This window comes from Gambusia affinis, linkage group LG05 (genome assembly GCF_019740435.1).
Source record: "Gambusia affinis linkage group LG05, SWU_Gaff_1.0, whole genome shotgun sequence".
Lineage (NCBI taxonomy): Eukaryota > Metazoa > Chordata > Actinopteri > Cyprinodontiformes > Poeciliidae > Gambusia > Gambusia affinis.
The window spans coordinates 24,531,334-24,551,770 of record NC_057872.1 but is presented as its reverse complement, the minus strand read 5'-3'; the positions used below and the strand labels follow the sequence as shown (position 1 = coordinate 24,551,770).

General features: G+C 38.1%; 1 protein-coding gene across 8 annotated transcripts in view; it reads left to right on the top strand.

The window, feature by feature from the left end:
- Positions 1 to 20,437, top strand: part of cadm4 (cell adhesion molecule 4) — a 224,087-nt gene that overhangs the window by 130,923 nt on the left and 72,727 nt on the right. The window contains exon 1 of one of the 8 annotated variants that reach the window (XM_044118000.1): positions 10,048 to 10,215. The exons of the other annotated variants lie outside the window; for them this stretch is intronic. The gene's annotated coding sequence lies outside the window, so the exon portion shown is untranslated. Of the gene's footprint in view, positions 1 to 10,047; positions 10,216 to 20,437 lie in introns of those variants that run through there. 8 annotated transcript variants of the gene reach the window in all.

Genomic DNA, 20,437 nt, shown 5'->3' with positions numbered 1-20,437 from the left:
TTCTTGAATTTATACCCTTTGATCATTTGTATTGACTTGCACTGATAGGGGGCAGGATTGCTTTGTCAAATAGTGGCACATTTGAACTTGCTTATTGGCTCTCTGTAACTTTGTGCTGCTTTTTTTCTTCATGTGTTCAGTACCTATTTACCCTTTACATCTCACTTAATTTTTATGTGCACTTGTTTTTATGTTTTATCTGTGGATTACTTTGGTTCTTCTATACAAACAGTGTACATTTTTGTCAATATGTCTCTTAGAAATAGATTTACCAGGACTACCTTTATATCTTCAATATTTCCCTATGCAATTTTAGGTTTTTAGAATATATTGATATATACATGAAAATGTAGAATAGACTTTGAGTCAATCTTTAAGACAATATTTCATCTTGAGATTCAGTGTACAGCGTCTGAGCAACATCAACCTACACATAGTTTGAAATACTTTCTCTTGTTTATTTCTTTAAACCCAGCAGACACTTGTTCCTGAGCATATCCTTTGACTAAGCCTGCTGTCCTCCTGCTGCCCTTCTTCTAGCTTTATGCTTCGACAATACAGAACGTCACCATTTTCCCATCAATACAGCATCTTCCTTCTAAACTCCAGCCCTTACAAATTGTCAAGCCAGAGCTACGCTCCCCCTTTTACTTTAATCCACCCATCAGCAACTAAAATAAAAGGAAAAATTACCTTGTTCTGGGCACTTTAACTTGAAAAATCATAGTTTAACCTCAGGGCCTGTTGAAATTTATTATAAAATTGTAAAACAGGTAATTATGTTTTTGAGTAATTTAATAAGAATATGTTAGCGATTTGTTGGAGTTAACATTATGCATTTAGGGTCTTAAAAGTTAGTTTTTCTTTCATTCACAGCTAATATAGTTAGTTAATCCTAAGGTCTCCTGTCACAGCGAGTCTCTAAACTACTTGTTGTAACTGTTTTGTGTCGGAGTCTTCTTGAACCTTAACCATGACCTTTTCTTTCACCCTGCCAGGATAAGTGGATGCCTAAACTTCAGAATTAAAACTAATGAGGTGGAACTAATAGAAACACCAGAAGGTCATGTTCTCTTACAAACACTTTCTGCAGTCTCCTGGATGAAAGCCTTTAGTTTGATTCATCACTATACCACGCCTACGTCCTCCAACTGCAGGCTCTGTCGCTTCTTTATTCCAACCTTATATTTGCAAATGGCTCATGAGTCATTTAACTTGTGAAGCATCTGGATTCTCACATGGTCAGGCTCATGACATAATCCATCTTGTCAAACTTCAAGCTGTGGGTTTGTGGACAAATTATTGTTTTTCAAGTTAATGTGTGTCTTATTCTAGAAGCTACTGACAGGCCTTAGCTGACAGTTGATAATGAACTCTATTTAAGTGGATCTTTTAGCTGCTCCTATACATGTTATACCAGAAACAGAAAACAGTACTTCTTTAGGGTAACTAAACATTTCTGTATTGAAAAGATGTGTTTGCAATCATCACGGATTAGCTATAGTTCTCTTATTAGCATGTAGTGCTTTGTTGAACCTTATTGAGGATCGGCAATAACAGAGAGTAGCAGCTCATCTGTCACATTTTAGATTGCTTTTAAAAGTTTAATATAGATCATCATGTCAAATCAATGAGAATGTTTAAAGTTAACAGCTGAGGGGTTTCTTTTCCTTCTATTCTATACAGGGTCATAGAAGTACAAGGGCCTAACAAATAATACTTTTTATGGCTTATTTTAAAATCTCCTTTTAAAAAGTGGATTTTTTCGTGGAAAAATTTCTCTTTTTAAAAAGGGGATTTTAAAATAGGTTTTGGAAACCTTACTTTAAAAAAACCACAAACTTTTCCTCCATGATTTTTTCATCACTCTTTGTGACTCTTGTACATATTCGGCACCAAGCCACTCTTTCCATTATATAACTTGTCACCCAACCACCAATATGAATTTGTGTAGCTTTTACTTTTTCTGATATACACACGCAGGCACACATCACCATTACACATCATTTATGGATCTCAAGGCTGACAAGCTAGATGAAAGGTGTGTTGTAAGAAAATCACCAACCTTCTTTTCTTTTCATCTCCTATTCCCCAAGTTTTCCTCATTGATATTTTCTCCTTTTTTATGAAAAAAGTAGCCAGTTTTTTATTCCGACAAGTTAGTTTTACTTGTAAGATTTTTTTTTACCTTTGTAAAGGTAAACAAAATATATAGAAAGTGGGATAATTTCCACTCTTGAGTTAAATTACACCTGAAATGGTGGGACGCATTGTTGTTTTGTCCAGTGTGTCATTCAGGTAGTGTGAGAACTGTGTCGCTCTGTTCTGTCTCTTGCTTTGACAAGTGGCTTCACCATTCTGCTCTATCAATACAGGGCAGGTCCTCTGGGGGCCCAACCTGAATACATGAGCCATTTGGATGAGAGCCTTTTCATGCACCGAGTATCTCAGGGGGGTTTCTGAATTCAGTTTTTGTTAGAGAGACATGCTGTGTGTGTGTGTGTGTGTGTGTGTGTGTGTGTGTGCGGGCGTGTGTGCGTGTGTTTGTGCATGTATGCATGTGTGTACAGGTCAGCAGACTGATGATAGCCTGACGTAACAAGACCCAATGATGAGGAAAAACACTGGCTCAGTCGAACTGACAAATTCATTGGCAGAAGCAACGGTGATGTTGTTATTACTTTCTCTGGTGAGCACATACAAGCAGGGTTCCTAAATGTTTTTCATGTCAAAAGTTCTACTTCCCTATACTCAGTTTTCCAGAGTTGTCCTTTTGAGCCAATTTTTGCAAATGGATGGATGGATGGACAAATAGATCAGTGAATGAGCAAATGAAAATGTGGGTAGACAAATGAATGGATGGACAAAAAGATTTGTGAAGGGGCAGATGGAGATATGGGTGGACACGTGGAGGGTTAGTGGAATTAATAGAGGGACACAGCCATAGGACAGAGAAAAAAATCTGGAATTTTTAAAATACTTCCATATTTTATCTTATTATCGATACCATGCCTGGAAAATACGTATCTGATTCCTTTGTTTCAACTTCTCTGGGATCCTTCTCTTAGGATTTGGGTCCTGGATGTGATTGTATTCAGACTGTATGCAATATCTTAGAATTGGAAATAACATTTTTAGCTCACTTTCTTTCAGCTGTTCCACATACAGTGCTGGTTGGCTGGCAGTTACTGGCTCTTTGGAACTGCAGGAGCCTGAGAGTCTTTGTGTGAAGTGACATTAAGATTTTATACTGGGAAAATAAATGACAGAGAACATTTCTGACAAAATGAAAAAAAGAAATGCACAAATATTTCTCTTTGAAGTTTCCAAAAGAAAGAAATCTTTGTGAGCCTTCAAAGGGTTAGTGTGTATTGCTCCCTGAGGGTCCTCTGTAGGATGGTGAGGTATTTTTGCTCTGCAGTCGTGTCAATTCAATAAGTTTAGCTTTGACACTGCTGGTGAAATTAAAAAGTTTACACCTGCATGACAGCTTGACCACCAGAGTTAGAAAAGGTGAGACTTTTGTCCCTGTATGCCCAAGGCAAGGAGAAGCATCTCATAACATTCACAATTTAGAGAGGCTCTGGTGCATAATCAGCACAGGATTTGCATTTTATTCCCATTCGTTGTCATGTTTTATTACCGGAGCATTCCGTGAGCCACCTCTTCGGACCTCATTTACTGTAAACAACTATGATCAGATACAAAACAAGTTTGCTGGATGAGCGAAGACATGAAATATGGAACAATTCATTTTAAGTGGTTTTAATAAATCTTGATTTAAAAAAAACACCCCGAGTCCTTCTCAACACTTACCTTCTCTCATTGATGGGCAAAAAAAAAATGGGACCACAGCGAGGATAAAACATGGGACTTTATAGAGGCTCAGAGTGTAAATATGGGCCAACACCTCTGCTGAGTGTTTACTGTGTTGTTTATTGGTCCCAGTGTTAAATGAGCTTTACTATCCCAGCCTGTGGGGGTCAACTATAAAGGCAGGGAGAGGAGGTAGTTTTTGCTCTCTGTTGCCAAGTTTAAAGTTTTACATTTTAATTTTAATTAACTATACAAGGGGGCTGCACAGTGGCGCAGTTGGTAGAGCTGTTGCCTTGCAGCAAGAAGGTCCTGGGTTCGATTCCCGGCCCGGGGTCTTTCTGCATGAAGTTTGCATGTTCTCCCTGTGCATGGTGGGTTCTCCCCGGGTTCTCCGGCTTCCTCCCACAGTCCAAAAACATGACTGTCAGGTTAATTGGTCTCTCTCAATTCTCCCTAGGTGTGAGTGTGTGTGTGAATGGTTGTTTGTCTTGTGTGTCTCTGTGTTGCCCTGCGACAGACTGGCGACCTGTCCAGGATGAACCCCGCCTCTTGCCCTGAACGCTGCTGGAGATAGGCACCAGCAACCCTCCCGACCCCATTAGGGATGAAGGGTGTATAGAAAATGGATGGATGGATTAACTATACTAGACAAGTAGGGAAAAATAAAATGAAGAGAATTCATTTTTGCAATGATGTTTCTGAAGACGAGATAACCAGGCTTCTAATTGCTGAAACAGATAACATTTATTAAGTCCAGTCTACCAGTTCTGTCCATAAAGCATACATTCCTACATGCAAACATACAAGTCTGCTCTTCCTTTCAGCTGAGGCTAAAGTTTCGTCTGTCTCTCCAAAATTGGACAATAAGAGATTGAAGAAATGTTTGTTGAGTGTTGATTTGAGCTGCAACATTCAGATACTAGGGATATAGACTTATATAGTCATTTGTGCCAGCTGATGATCATTTGAACATAACAGCTTGCCTATGTATTGTTGCTAACAATGTCCATTGAATATCACTTTACCATATTTATGATGGCTACTTATAAGAGGATATGGCATTATGTCACAAAGCTCAAATAATCTCAAACCGGTTTCTTGAACATGACATTGTACTCTAATGCCCTCTGCACTCTCCTAACTTTATTCAAATAGAGCACCTTTGGGATTTGGTGGGACAGCAGATTTGCATATCGTACATGCAAGCTGGCAAATCTGCAGCAACTGCAGTCAATATTGACCAAACTTTCAAGACTTCTAAATCTTTGCCGCAAAGACCTGAGACAGTTATGAAGGCATTCTTGAGTCCCACTCTTTACCAACATATATAATAAACTGGTCAATGAGTGTATGTCTGCGATCTTATTCGGATATTTTGAAAATCCATCAAATATGTATGGGAGTATGTGGTGTTATTTTATGCATTTGTAGACCTAATGGTCAGAGAAGTCTGACTTTTCAGTCAGTTCAGTTGACATCAGGTCAAAACATCATTGACTTGATGTTTTCCAGTCAAACATCAGGTCAGGGGAAAATTAACCCGTTCTGATGGCTGACTGATTATTTGGTGCATCTCTGGTTATTTCTGCAGTTTACAATGACTTCAGTGTCTGATAAGCAGCATAGGAAGAGAGGATGGAGAGAGCTGACAAAGACGGGGTGACGACAGCAACGACAAACGGTCCCTTAGAGTTGGCCTACTGTAAACGGTAGATAACCCCAGCAGAGGGAGACAAGTGAGAGAAGGCGCCAGGGCATAATGGAACGGACAGGGAGGAAAGAGGAGGAGTGGACAGTCAATTATGCAGTCAACTGAGTATGACAAAAATGTGTGACTTCCTGAAAATGCAAAGGGTCTCCAACTCCCTTTGCGAACACAAAGATGGATCTCAGGGTGACATTTAAACTGCATTCTGCTTTTATTTCCCTAATTTTCTGGATGGAGCAAATGGCTCACAACTAATTACTTTGATTCCCAATGTATTACTTCCTACACTCATATATTAACATACTGTGAGCTCATGCTGCCATAAACTCATGTACACACAAAGGCATCCCTATACCCTTTGCCTCTCTTTGTCTTACTTGGTGAATAAACAATAAGTCATTTTTCTCACAATGAAAGTTGACATCCCAGCCTTCCGCTGAGCATTTTCTCATGATGAATAACTCTCAATACAAAGAAGGGGCATCACACACCAAGCATGTCTCACCTCTTGTTCCTCCACCCCCTTTTCTTTGCCTTTTTTCCCTCTTACACTCAGTTTTTCTATACCTTTGTCCCTTCTTGGAGTTGCATTGAAATGGTGCTGGCTGCCTGATGCATGCTTTGTTACTTAAGCACTCCAAAAAGAGAGGGAGCTAAGTGCAAGCTGAATTAATGGGAGGTGGTTTAGAAGCAAATAGCTTTCAAAAAGGCAGCTCTTCACTTATTCTTTTTTCTCTGTTACATGTTCACTTACTGCCCCTCTCATGGCTTGGTTAAATAATCTTTCTACCTTTTCTTCCTCCGATGAAGAGTATCTCTGCCACTCTGTGTGACGCCTTTCATCTTATGCTGTTCCTTTGTTTTATCCATCATGTTGCATATCCCTTCTTCTTCCTCTTTCTCTCTCTCTCTACTTGTCTACCTCTTTGTTTTCAATTTCTCATTCTGTCATCACAAATTACCTCAACTCTTAGTCTTTCTCTGTGAGCGCAGTACTCTCTCTGTTTGTAAGTATCTCTCATCGGTCTCCATCTACCATGAGCTTTGTTTTTTTTTTTCTTCCACCCCCTGCCTTCCTTTGCATTTGTCCCACCATTCTTCGTTCGTTTGTGAGCGGCGGGGTGTCTACAGTCCTCCAGGGTGCATTTGGTGTCATAGTGAAGCTTGTCGCGACGCCGCAGGCAGCTTTTATCAACGCCCTTAAAAGAGCACATGCAGTCGCATTTGTTGACATACACGTGCACCAAATTGTAAGATGCTGACTTGAAGCAAGCAGGGGTTGAACATTTAGGGACTATTTAGGCCTGAGGGCTGTGACATTATCAAAGTGCACTCAGCTCCCTGCAGTAAGTCTGTGTGTGTGTGTGCGTGGGTGTGCGTGTGTGTGTGGATCTGTTCGTGTGATAATGCGACCACAATCATCACACTCATATCCTAATTCTTTTTTTTTTTTGCCCGTTCCATCTCTATGCTTCAACGTTGTACATATGAATTTATATCAGGCTTCCACCAGTTTCTATGTTACATTTGGTCGGTGTGGCTATAACTTCTGTGTCCCCAATGTCCAATATGCTTGAGGAGCCATCAGTTTGAATTGTGGGTTCCCTTTGAGCGCGCGTGCCTGGGTGTGTCTGTGTGTTAGGAAGGTTGGGAGGTGATTAGGTGGAATATCTTTCACCTCCACTTACCCTGTCCTCTATTTGAACTCTGCTCTACTATTCTTAACAATAAGCATTAAATATGGGAATAAAAATAGAATAGAAATAGCCCTTATTGTCCCTCAGAGGGAAAATTTGGGAACTTTCAAAGATTTGCTGACAAAGTTACCCTGTTTACAAAAATAATAATAATCAAAATAGTTTTCTATTCTTGGTATATTTTTGTGTCTTCTAATTTGTTTCATGCTGCAAGGGAAAGCAGTTCACCATAGTTTGCAGTGGATAAAACTGAGCGATGAAATAAGTAGAAAATCCATGATAGCTTATATGGGACTACTGCTAATTTTCATGATAAAATTAATTTAAGAGTTTTCTAAATTATAAATGTAAAAATTACCATAAAAATATTATGCATATTTCCATTTAGTAAGCTTTACATAAAGAAGGTATCAAAGGAAAGGATGGATGGATAGACATGTAAAAAAATCTCAGGTGTCAGGTTGGGACCAGTCAACCAAACCTTTTATCAAATAATCTGTAGTGGAAGCACCTGACAAAGTTCATTTCTTCTTCTTTTTCTTACATCTTTTTTATCTCTGTGTTGTGCATTACCTTATCTCAGCAACAACCTCAACAAGGCATTTAGCCAGGTGGGCTTTGTTAAAGAAACTGCTTGGTTTTGTATGCATTGCTAGCTAAAATAATTCATCATTGCAGTTGCTGCAGTTCCCTGTGTGTGCAATATGACAGTCTCTGTGCTGTCTACTCTGATATTCTCAGCTGTACTGGAGAAAGCAACTAAAATACTGGCCAATAAGCTTTATGGTCAAACAAAGCTTTACATTAATGAAGCGGTAGCTGTTTTGTCTTTACACAATTGACTGGAACTATGTCGGAAATATATTGTATGCTACATTATCAACAAGTGGTCAAAACAAATAAGAAATGCTATTCTAGCTATGCACTCCAGAAATCTGCTCTGCTTGGAAACATAAATACCAGAACTGGGGACTATAGTTGTATGTCAAGTCAAGAATATTTTTAGAAGTAAATGGTAACGTTGTCCATGTTTTGGTGGGAGTGATTATTGTAGATTTCCTGTTCCATTTAATGTAGTGTTGGTGCAGCATATCAAGGCCTCCCTGCAATTTTACTGTCTTCGAGACCATGTTGTCTAGAAAAAAACAGCTTCACTTTCCCTACACTCTGTTATACTGATGAAATATTGTGGGGTATTTTACTTTGAAGCTTCAAGAATATGTAAAGCATTGATTTCTAATGAGGTATCGGACCAGGACTTCCCCAGTTAGTTATCTGAAAAATTAATTTTAAGCAGTTTTCTTCAGTGCATAACCAGTGGCTAGATCGTACTAAAGATTGATTTAAACAAAATATACTTTGAAGCATCAGTGCAAAAATGAAAGACAGGTTTCGCTATGGAGGGACCATAACTACATTATGAAGATGAAACACTGGACACAGAGACAAGGAGATGCAGATAGTGTAACGGATTACAAATACGCAGCAACACACATGACACTCCGATAAGAATTACCATGATGCATGGTGACATGAAGTGGCACAGGGGGAGGGGGGAAAGGAAGAAAAAGGTTAGAGTCAAGGAGAAGTATCATGCCAGAGGTGGTGAGGGTTGATGGGAGAAGAGGGGTGGGGGTGGGAAAGATTGTCAGGTACAAGACAGCCAGAACAACTGAGGTAGGGGGAGGGGCAGAAAGGGAAAAGGTGCTGTTGAAGCAATGAGGCGAAAAAGCACAACACACCAGGGAGATATAGAAATGATGGAAAGATCGCAGCTGAGCCACTCGGGCAGATAAAGTGATAGAAAAAGGAAGACAGAGGGACAAAATGAGACAAAAAGCAGGAGGTTTTAGTGTTTCCTGTCACCAGAAATGATTGCAAGGCAATGTAGGATAATAGCTGAATGTTTGATGGATTCCTCTAGCCAAGGATCAGACATAATTAGACATGTGGAGGCCCGGAGTGATATTAGAGCTCCAGGACTGATGGAAGAACTTGTTCTTAAGCAATATCCCCAATATGCCTTATTAAATACAAAAGTTTCCTGGGTAAATTAATGGGGACTGCAGGCCTGTAGTGTGACATTTAGCTTATTTCAGGTTCCAGCCTTGCATGTTTTCCCTGTTGTTTTGCTCGTTTTTACTGTGCAAGGTATATTTAGTCTTGCGCAATTGTGAAAAGAAATGATAACAAGATAATGCATCAGAGGAGACTATAATTGGGTTTATGGCCAAAGCACTTTTATTTCATCTTCACCCTTGTATGTACCCAACAGGAACATACAAATTCTAACTTAGCTGAACTTAGCTGAGAAATTTAGAATATTTCAGCAATTTTAATTTAACTGGCTTCATGTTGATGTGATTCAAGGAATCTAGAGAAAATCAGATCACCTTTGACTGACTGATTATTTAAATCTCTATCTCAACAATTTTCAACATTTTTAAAACCAAAATGAATTTGACTAGCCACTACCAGGTTTTATCATCCAGCCTGCGATACTAAGAAATTTCTTAAATCTAATCTAAATCTCAAAAGTTTTTCTTAACCTAACAAATGAACCTAATTGGAATTCATATTCTAGGTGGCTGAATGTGACTGTATACCAGTTTTTTAAGCAGTGAGACATTTTCAAACAGCTGTGTTCGTCTTTCTTCTAAGTAGTATTCTAAAGGTGTTTTCACACCGGATAGTAGACTGTTCGATTGGGGACTATTTTCGGAACTGTAGTTCGCATTCACACCACTGTGTCAAACGACCCAAACAAGCTGAAAAACCTGTTCCCTCCGTCGCCTGTAGTGGCGCTGCACCACGAACTAGTGAAGGAATCGACACAAAACCTCTGAAGAAGACCAGCGCAACTTCCTTCTTCACAAAAAGTAAGCAAAAACGGAGCAGCGTCAGATTTAATCGGTTGTAGGATTTCTTCATTGATAGACATTACTGGTTTGGACAGCGCCTGTTAGCCACCAACACTAGCGACGCGTTTGCAGGGTAAGTCTGTTCACAAAACCAGACTGTTACAATGCGGTATGAACAGGAATCTGTCACAAAAATGAAAGCAGCGCCTTTATTTCTTACCAGATTTTTATAAATATGGCTTAAATTAAAGCTGAGAAATGTACTGATATTTGTAAGTATTCTCCCATGTTATAAATCTATAAACAGCCTGGTTTCTGTCAAGACGCAAGAGAGGACTAAGCAAATTGTTCTTTTATACTGGTGAATAATTACATAATTGCCTCTGTTAATTTTATTATTTTGCCAAAATGTAATAAACCATGACTCATATACTTTATAGATATGAGACATATGAAATATGTCATCCTGTTTGATGATTATTATGTTCAAACCAACGAGGCAATTTGTTCCGTTTTTGTTTAAAGGTTTAAAAATTACAGCAGCTGCAGAGCGCCACAGGAATGGAAAAATAAGCAGATAAACTGTTGGAAAACAACTTTAAACCATTTATATTCTGCTTTACTTCGCTTTCTGTGTCGGCACGCAAACCCGTTGCTATGTCAACCGTTGCCATGGAAATTTGCTAAGAGTTAATATATTAGCAGTTAGCGCAGGACCAGAATGTCCTGCACTGGTAACGTCCTGCTTTTGGAACGGTCTCAAGTCCAGTTACATTCTCACTGCCTTCCAACAGCTTCAGAGTTCGCTTAAACCGGACCGAGACCTTGGTTTTTTTAGGCGGAGTTTGCTTTTTTTAGTCCATTTTGGAATTCAAATTTGCATTCTTACCTCCCAAACGAATCGGACTTTCTAGACCACAGGTGTCAAACTCCAGTCCTCAAGGGCCACTGGCCTGCAACTTTTAGATGTGCCTCTGCTGCACCACACCTGAATAGAATAATTAGGTCATTAGCAAGGCTCTGGAGAACTTATCTACACAAGAAGGAGGAAATTAAGTTATTTCATTCCAGTGTTTTGTACCTGTGGCACATCTAATAACTGCAGGACGCTGCTCTTGAGGACTGGAATTTGACACCCCTGTTCTAGATAAATGGAAAAGAGTCTGATTCAGGACTCTTCTAATCCTAGGCTTGTGTGAATGCACACTAATTGAGGTGCCACTTTATAAGCCTCATTTTAACCAATTGATTACCAATGTGCAGCAATAGTTAAGGGAGAGGCAGCTACTGTATCATTACAAGGACCTTACTTATGCCTTCCTACCAGAAACTGTCCTGTACCTAATGCTATAAATATAGTATATGTTGTATTATTATTATTATTATTATTATTATTATTATTATTATTATTATTATTATTATTATTATTATTATTATGTGGAGAAGCCTAATTTCAGTTTTAGTTCATTCAGACCTTTAGGATAGATTCAGTTTGTTTCTTATGATAATTCATTTATTAGGATAAAAATTATTATCAGTTAAATCTCTCATGCATGTGAATTTGTTATGTTAGAATATACTAAAGCCCTCTTGTAAATTTGCATATCTAATTGCAGTTAAGGATTTCAGGGTGTGGCTAGGTAGAGTGAGTTGGGCAGTTGGAGAGGAGCCACACAGATTTTTGACATCTTTCGTCTCTTCTGTCTTATTCTGTATGCTTCTTGTGGATAAGCAACATCTGCACTGGTTTTGTTTTTGAAGTAAACCGTTTAACTTTATCAAGAGGATCCAGTCTGTTTTTGTTGTTTCCTCATCAAGTGGACCGAAAGGGAAATACAGAGAGCGTGAAGCTTATGGCTTCATTATTTAGGAACCTACATTTTGTCTTGTATGTTTTGCTTTTGCATATTTTGTTTATGAATTTTCATGTTGTGACCAACTTAATTGTGAGAGAAACTAATAATTGTAAAATTATTTTTGAAAAGATATTATAGCAGAGGGAGATTCAGTGCGGGATAGGAGCAATTGGGGAAATCAGGTGATTTTTATCAGGTTGGTTTTCAGCTGATTTGCACACATGTCCTGTTGTTCTAAAGCTTGACCAAAAACCATGGTCAGCTATGGACTAAGCATATCTCATTGGGTGTTTTATATTTTGAACCTCTGAGCTTTCAGATGGTTGAAACATCCTTCGTAATATCCAGGGATAATCACAACTCAAAGGCTGCTAAGATCCCAATCAAAATCTCTGCCAGATGGGATTTTCTTTTCAATAGCGGATCAGAGTGGAACACGCAAGAGTTTTGTACAGTGTGCAACACACGGATTCTGAATCTTCTCCTGTAGCGTGCTTTGAATTTTATAGATTTAGAGATCTTTAAAGTTTGGAAGTCCAAAAATTTAATTCAAGCTGGTCACTTTTTTTCCTGCTATCAGGTAAAAAAAAAAAAAAAAAAAAGTGTTCCATCTAACGTGAATGCAACTTACACAGTTTTAAATGACCTAAGACAGAAAATCCATCACAGCAAAAATGTAGCTTTGATTTGGTCCTGTTAGAGTTCTGGTTTATTATTATCTCATTGTGTCAGAGTCCCAGGTTGAGTGCTTGCATATCACTGTGCTACTGCTTACTCTCAGTCTCTTGATGGCTGCTCGAAGAAATAAAATACTCTGGCAAGACCCAATCTTTTCTCCAAATATGCTGCATTATAAACACTGTCTTTTTGTCTGAGGCATTGATTTTAGATTTGATTTAACTTAGAAAAATGAAAGGTTTGATAAACATTAATGTGTAGTGGGAAGCAAACATATCAAACTATAAGTGACACTAGTTTTCATTTTTTTGAATAGAAATGTATTTATTTAGAATTCAGGTGTGTCTGCTATAAACCTAACTGGAAAAGATCAAAAATATATAAGTCCAGAGTCACTTCATATATTTTTGCAGTGTGTTTTCCAAAGCAGGTTTGGGCATGAGTGTTATGAAGTGCCTCCTACACACAGGAGAGGGTGAAGCACCTGACGAGTATGAGGTTTGAGAGCTCTGACACCAATAAAGGTGTCAAAAAACATGAAAAGAGCTTGGCAAAAAAAAAAGAGAGAAAAAAACAACTGAGGTTGCTGTTGACGATATATTGAAGCCTTATTGACTAAACCCATACCTCTTTTCCCGATCACAGCCATTCGTCTCTGGGGAGCCACTCACCTGATTGGTTGTCTTTCAGAGCAGGCTGCTTGGGTCCGGAGGTGGACATATTTTCTGATAGGTGGTTGCTAGGCAGTGGATGTTAGTACGAGCAGCTGGGTGTGTAAAAGGGACCATCTGGAAAGGGTGTTTGTATATAATCGGAGGCATGTGTGCACACCATCCATTATTTTGGTTCTTTATACATTTCTTCAAAGTTTGACCTGGAGAGTCACTTGTGTGTAAACCAAATGATGTAGTATGCAATTAATTAGAATATTGTCAAAATGTTATTTTTTTAGGTATTCAGCTCAAGAAGTGAAACTTCTTTCTCTCTCTTCCTCTCTCTGTTTTTTTCTTCAGTGAATTTCAGTTCAAGGCAGTTTGCTGGCCAATCAGGCATAGATAGACCACAGTCATTAAACCAGGTAGTGGTACTTTAGGCAGAGCAAGCAGGTGCCAAGTCTGGCTGAAAAATTAAATTGGCACCTTCATAGAGCTTGTCAGCAAGGGAAGCACCAAGTCTTCTAAAATGTTCTCATAGATACCTGTGATAAATATTTGCAAGAACACGTTGGGCCAACTCCAACAGAGGACATTCCTCTCCAAATCATCACTGGCCATGGAAACCTAACATTGGACTTGGAGCAGCTTGAATTCAATGCCTCTCCACTCTCTCCTAAGATTCTGAGATCTTGATTTTCAGATAAAGTACATTTACCGGCATCTGAAAAAAAGACTTAAAAACACTGAAAAACTGCCCTATCCTTTCCTTTCATAGCCTACGCTCAACAAAACTGACATTGTCTGTGCTGAAGGAGTTAGTGAACACAAAAAATGAGACAGTATTACGCCATTTGCTGGCTATCATTATGTGAAACCCCTTGAAGAGACAGGCCTTGAAATATGCTGAATGGGCTTTTCTTTATAATTTAAGGCAACCCCACTTTTTTCTTCTACTAGACTTTTCATTAATATGCTTGGATACAGCACTCTGTATCTGCTTCTCCAACAACCTTTTTGTTGCTTCCCCTCCTTATGGAGGATGTCATTTATTGTCAGCTGGACAACTCTTTTTTCCCATGATGATTGCACAGGTGATAAAATAACATTTCTGAATTGAAAAACCTTTTTTGTATTTTATTTCTGTAGTGTCTTAACTGGAGTTTAAGTTTCATTCACCAAAATTAATTAAATAGTTGAGTGAACTACTTCACCATGTTTAATGAATTTAAATAATTTTTGAGTTGTTGAAAAAATTTACTTTCCAATAATTTTCTCAATCATAGAGTTGCACCTGTATATCTGTGTCTTATGTGCTTGATGGCATCTTGCAGGCATAGCAGAGCAATAGCTGCTATCAACAAATAATGACAGAAATGAAACAAAGATATAAAGAAAACCATCACTCAGAGACATAAATGTTCATGAGTTTGTGGGTTTTCTGGCCTGAGAAAATACATATATATTAAGAAAATACAATCATGCTTTAAGTCATGAGGGAGTTTCTGAGGTCACCTAATAACTGCAACACTCTGCTCTCCCTCCCAGAGCCAGCCAGGGATCTGCTGTATGTATCAGTGTTCAAAGGCCACACAGTGTCTTATTAGGTCTGTTTGTGACTCCTGCAGCTTAATTTAGTCCCCCGCTGGGAGCGTTATTCCGCTCATTAGAATTATCAACAGGTGCTTTGGGGGCGCAAAGATAAAACACTGTCTGATAGCGACTCGGCTACATGTGTTGTTGCGACGGATCTCATTCCTCTTTTTTTGCTAATTCTTTGAATAGCACAGAGTCCCCATGGTTCTTCCCTGCTGCGTTTTTGATCAAGCAAAATTAAATGTGAAATCTTGTGTTTTTTCAAAGGAGAAAAAAAATATTTTGAGCTTAGACTGGTCAGGTTTGTGTGTGATGCAGATGTTTGACAAATTCTCTATCAAACTTGAGTAAATAGAGGAATGAGGGCGCTGGGTATTGCTTGTGAGCTGAATTTGCCAGGCGTTGTGTAGTAAGACCTGCTTTCGGCTCATTAAATCAGTTTGAACAAGCATTAGCTTGTTAAGGGAAAGAGCGTCCAGAAAGCTATCGCACAATGGACGTGGCAAAGAAAGCCCTGTGGATAAATCAATCTTTTTTTCATTTTTTTTTAGTTTAAGAGGGTTCCACATTTAGTCTCAATTCACATCAGCTATGAGCCAGAGTTGTGAATGACGACCTTTTTTAGGACTGATGACAAAGGTGAAATTTGCCAATTTTTCATTATTTTCTGCTTTTTTAATCAGAACTAATCAGCAGTCTAGATGAAAAACAATTAACAGAATGGAGAGCCTATTTAAGGATCTGTAAGTGTGCCCATTGGTTTAAACTCGACCCTCTCTGCTTATTAAATTGATCAAAAGTGAAGATAAGGCCACTTAATACTTATCATGCAGCAGTAAATAGATGAATGCTGGGTATTTTTATTAGGAGTTCATGTGAGCCATATGTTCTTTATATAGCCTTCTTCAAAAGAGGGTGCTATAATGATATTATGTTGTTAAAAGTACTGATGGATATAACTGAATAAACAGACCCTGAGGGGGAAGTTAGAGCTAAAATATATTAAGAAAAGAAGAAGTGAAGAACGTTGAATAAAAGTGATTTGCCAGGGTCAGTTCTGTGGAGGCAGAGTGATGGGTGCTTATGAATATGGCAACTTTTTGAGTGCTATACAGAATTATGTAGGCAGTATGTCGAGTGGGAACAGTCTATTATTAAATTCTATAGCCATCTGATGATTGCACAAGAGACAGTTTGAACTGTAAAAGTCTGACACATTTAATTTATTAAATAACAAATAAAACACTTGAATCTAGATATAAACAAAATAGACTCAGAATGTTTCTCCCTTTTCCTGAATAAAACTAAACCTTTCCAGATTGTGTTTGGTCTGGTTAATCATTGAGCTCACTACCCTACATCTAAAGACATTAAGGGATCTCACCTTTCAGGAAGGAGATGAGCTTTGTCTCTTAAAGATGAACGTGCTTCGGTTAGAAATGTGTAAATCAACCCCAAGATGAAAGCTTATGACCTAGTAAAAACTGAAACTGTGAATGGCGGGTACTATGTAAAATGACCTTTTTGAGCTTTCATGTTATGATTTTATTCCCTCATCAAAAACATACCTGAAAAACTGCTTTAAATCTTTCATGCATCTTTGAGGAATCCTTGAATCTAATTTTTAGTTGGCTTGAGCTAGAAAGTGTCCTGTATTAAAAATCTCTCAGCTTTTAAAAAAGTTGTCCCAGGTTTTACTCTCCTTCCATCTCTGCCCTTCTTTCTGTTCATTTATTACTGACTACTAGTACCACAAAAATCTTTTTAAACATAAATAAAAAGTTCTAGGCCAACTAGACAGCTAAATGTAATTCAGTTGTGTAAATAGATAAGTAAATAAATCTTTTACACTGACTCACAATCTCAAATCTCCTGCTGGCAGTGAACTGTAAATCACAGCTTCTGTGTCTTTATGCTGTTTGAAATTACAAATTCTTGTATGAATTGATAAAAATAATTGGTGTCATGCCAATAATTTATATGCATTTCTCCTCATACATTCCAGTCATTGATAATAGAATTTTCTTTTTCACATGATCTAGTCTTCAATGTTGCTTTTCCAAGCAAACGTTGCTTGTGAAATTTGGGTTTTCTCTTTGTTCTTAAAATCTCACACTGCTTCGGTGTGTTTTCACTGACACACAACACTTCTGATTGGCTGGAGTTGATTTAAAAACTACTGTAGTAATGACTAGATTTTCCTTTTTCAAGATAAATATGAGGAGGTTTTATGGAGAAAAAAATCTCTGGGTCAAGAGGGACAACACAACTTCTGGTTCTCTCAAACAGGTTATCCATGGAGTTATAACAGCACAAATGTCCACTTGAGAAGGCAATGACACTGTTTTAGTGGAGTAGATAGTGACATTAGGTGCCAAAGTGATGAGGTGTTGTGTTTGCTAAAACTTTGAGAAAAGTTTAGAGCAGGGGTCTCAAACTCCAGTCCTCGAGGGCCGCAGTCCTGCAACTTTTAGATGTGCCTCTGCTGCAGCACACCTGAGTAGAATAATTAAGGCTCTGGAGAACTGGTCTACACAAGGTGGAGGTAATTAAGCCATTTCATTCCAGTGTTTTGTACCTGTGGCACATCTAAAAACTGCAGGACTGCGGCCCTCGAGGCCTGGAGTTTGAGACCCCTGGTTTAGAGTGAATTCTTCTAGACGTTTAAACTGCGTCTGAGTTGCTATTCTCTCCCTATAAAAACTTCTTTTAGCTTCTGTAAACTGAGATTTCCCTGACTGCTGCTAATTTTAGGCAAAATACTGACTTCCTATAAATATTTCTCACTACCCCACGTTAAAAAGTTTTTTATTTCCTATTAAAGTGAATCTCTTGCTTTTGAATTATTCATAAATATTAAAGTTAGTTTTCCTTATAAACTAAGGTTAAATCAGAACTCGATAATCAAAATTCTGAATGTGGAAATATAGAAACGGCCTCGCAAGCAAAATAAAGTCTAAGTAATATAATTATTTATTTCATTTCCCAAGATGTCAACCTAAAAAAAGGGGATTTTTATTTTATAAGGAAACAAATGTAAACTGACAATACTGACAAGAGTTTACAATAGGGAAATTTGTAAGAAGTCAAGTCAGAGGTAGTGCTGTCAGAGTCACCTTGTTGAAACAGGGACTATCCCAGTGAGAGATGTTTGCTACAAGCTGCACTGAAGGAAAGAGAGCACAGGTGAAGAAAGAAGTGATAGATTGATAAAAGAGGTAGAGCGCTTAAATCAGAGATCTGACAGATTGCCTTTAAGAGGGACAGTTGTCTTTGTTTGTCAACTCTCTAATAATCCGCCACAGACACACCACGAACACCACACATAAAAACCAAGTCACATTTTGATGTGTCCATTTCTGCCTCAAGCTACTGTAGTTATATTGAGACTGAAAGCTCCATTAAAAACAATAAATGAATAAAAGAAACCATGGTAAGGGAAAATGCTAATGCTGCAATTTAAACGCTAATTTCATGAAAAGTTAATTGAAAAAGATAGAATAAAAAGAAGCAATTATTAGATTTCATTATACCGATATAATTAAATATGCATGGGAAATACATTTGAATATTTTGCCTTGTAGGCTCATGTAGGACGTTCTGCTTGCAAGGTTCATGCATAGTGACAAAAAAAGAAATTAACCTGTACCAAAACTTCAAAAATTGTATAAACACATGGTCTAACAGGACACATGCCTTAAAATCTGGATAAATATGCAAACTTCTCAATATTTTCTTGTTTTCATATAATATAGACATTTAGGTTAGCATTGATAAATTGCTCTCCCATGCTGTATTCCTTGCTGAAGGAGGTAATAAAATATCTTATAATGATCTGTTATCTCTCATCTGTGTAATTGTTGTAGAATAATACCCTTCTAACTAAAAGTGCTTAAGGAGAACTTGGTTTTGAGGCATTTGGTATTTTACATTCATGACAGCTGAAGAGATTTGGCAGAAGCCTTGTGTGGAGATGTTAAAAGCGGCTGTGGTTAGGGTCGTCTTTCAATTGGGAAATTTGATCCTAAGCTCATTCCAACAGCAGCGGTCCTTTGGGACTGTATTGAACCTGACAACGCTGTACATGTCCTCATTAGTGTGTGATTGCAGATAAACCAGATTGTACATATATGCCAGATTGGGCTGCATGAGTGTCCTTGCTATTTGATTTTCACCAAACCAGTTCCCTTCTACAGCATGCTGATAATCACTTCAACCCATCTGTAAGTAGGAAAGCTATTTGTCCAGAGGTTTTGCAGCAAGTGGATGCACTCATGGCGTTTGCTGCATGAAATTCTCCCTATTTTCAGCTGCACTTGATAGCATGTTTTTTCCTGATATTCAAAATCATAAAAATCAAAACTATTTGTGCTTAAAAGCTGTTAAAAGGTAAAAAAAAAAAAAAAGAAAAACTATTTCCATGGCATTCACACAAATTTGACATTTGACCTGTTACTAATTCTTTATGTATGAAAACAAATCCATTGATATTGCACAAAGCTAATCTCAAGTATTGATGTTCTGATCAAGGCATTTCTAAATGATTGGAATCAGAACCTCTAACAGAACCAAGATCTCAATACCTGCCATTTTTCTACTGTTTGTTACATTTTAGTCATATCCCAGTTCACCATGTTCTGGTGCAAAACTATTATATATGACTATTATATAACTAGTACACATTGTTTGGTTATATGCCATCTTAATAAAATATCAGTTTTGAGCTTGGTATTGGAGTTTGGAGGCAAAACTGTTCCCATGGGGTATCCCTTAGTGTGAAGTGGAACTGAGTTTCTCCATTCAGCATTATACAAAGAGGTAGGCCGGTCAAAGCTGTAAGGCTGGAGAATCTGGAGACTTGAAAGAGTTCACTGGATTTGCAAAAAGACAAAATGTGACTCTTATGAACTTCTATCTGAAAGTAGAATCTTAATATATGCACATTTCCAATTCATGCTGTAGTTAGGAGGGGTATTCTAGAAGCTTGAGCAACCCTGTATATTATTCAAACTGTTTTCTACACACCCTGTTGGTTGTTCCTGTGTACAAATCTCGACAAAACCTTCAGAAAAGTAGGACAACGTGATTGTATTTCACTCAGGGAGGTTAAACAAACCCAAGGTTGCGTTTGTTAGGGGTGAAAACACTTAAAATTTACGGGAAAATGTTTATTTTATTTTCAGCCCAGGGTAACATCTTATTTTTTTACAAAATAATTATGCACAACACACGCATATTTTTGTGCAAAATGCACTTTACATCAAGAAGTCAGACAGGCGTGAATGAGCTAATTGAACACACTATTTCCTCCTCAGACTGCTGCGAGTCTGTAAAATGTAGCCCTCGTGTGTAAATATGGTTTTTCTCTAATATGCAATGAAACATAGCAGATAAAGCAAGGCCAGAGGAGCAGATAAAACAAGGCTCCTTCTCCTTAAGGAGAAGGAGATGGAGGAAGGAGAGTGAGGAAAAGAAGAAAAATCTAAAAACAGCATAATGGAAACAGAGAAGAGGGAAAGAATGGGAAGAGGAAAGTGGGAGTGTGATAGGGAAGCGGTGGAGCAAATCAAAG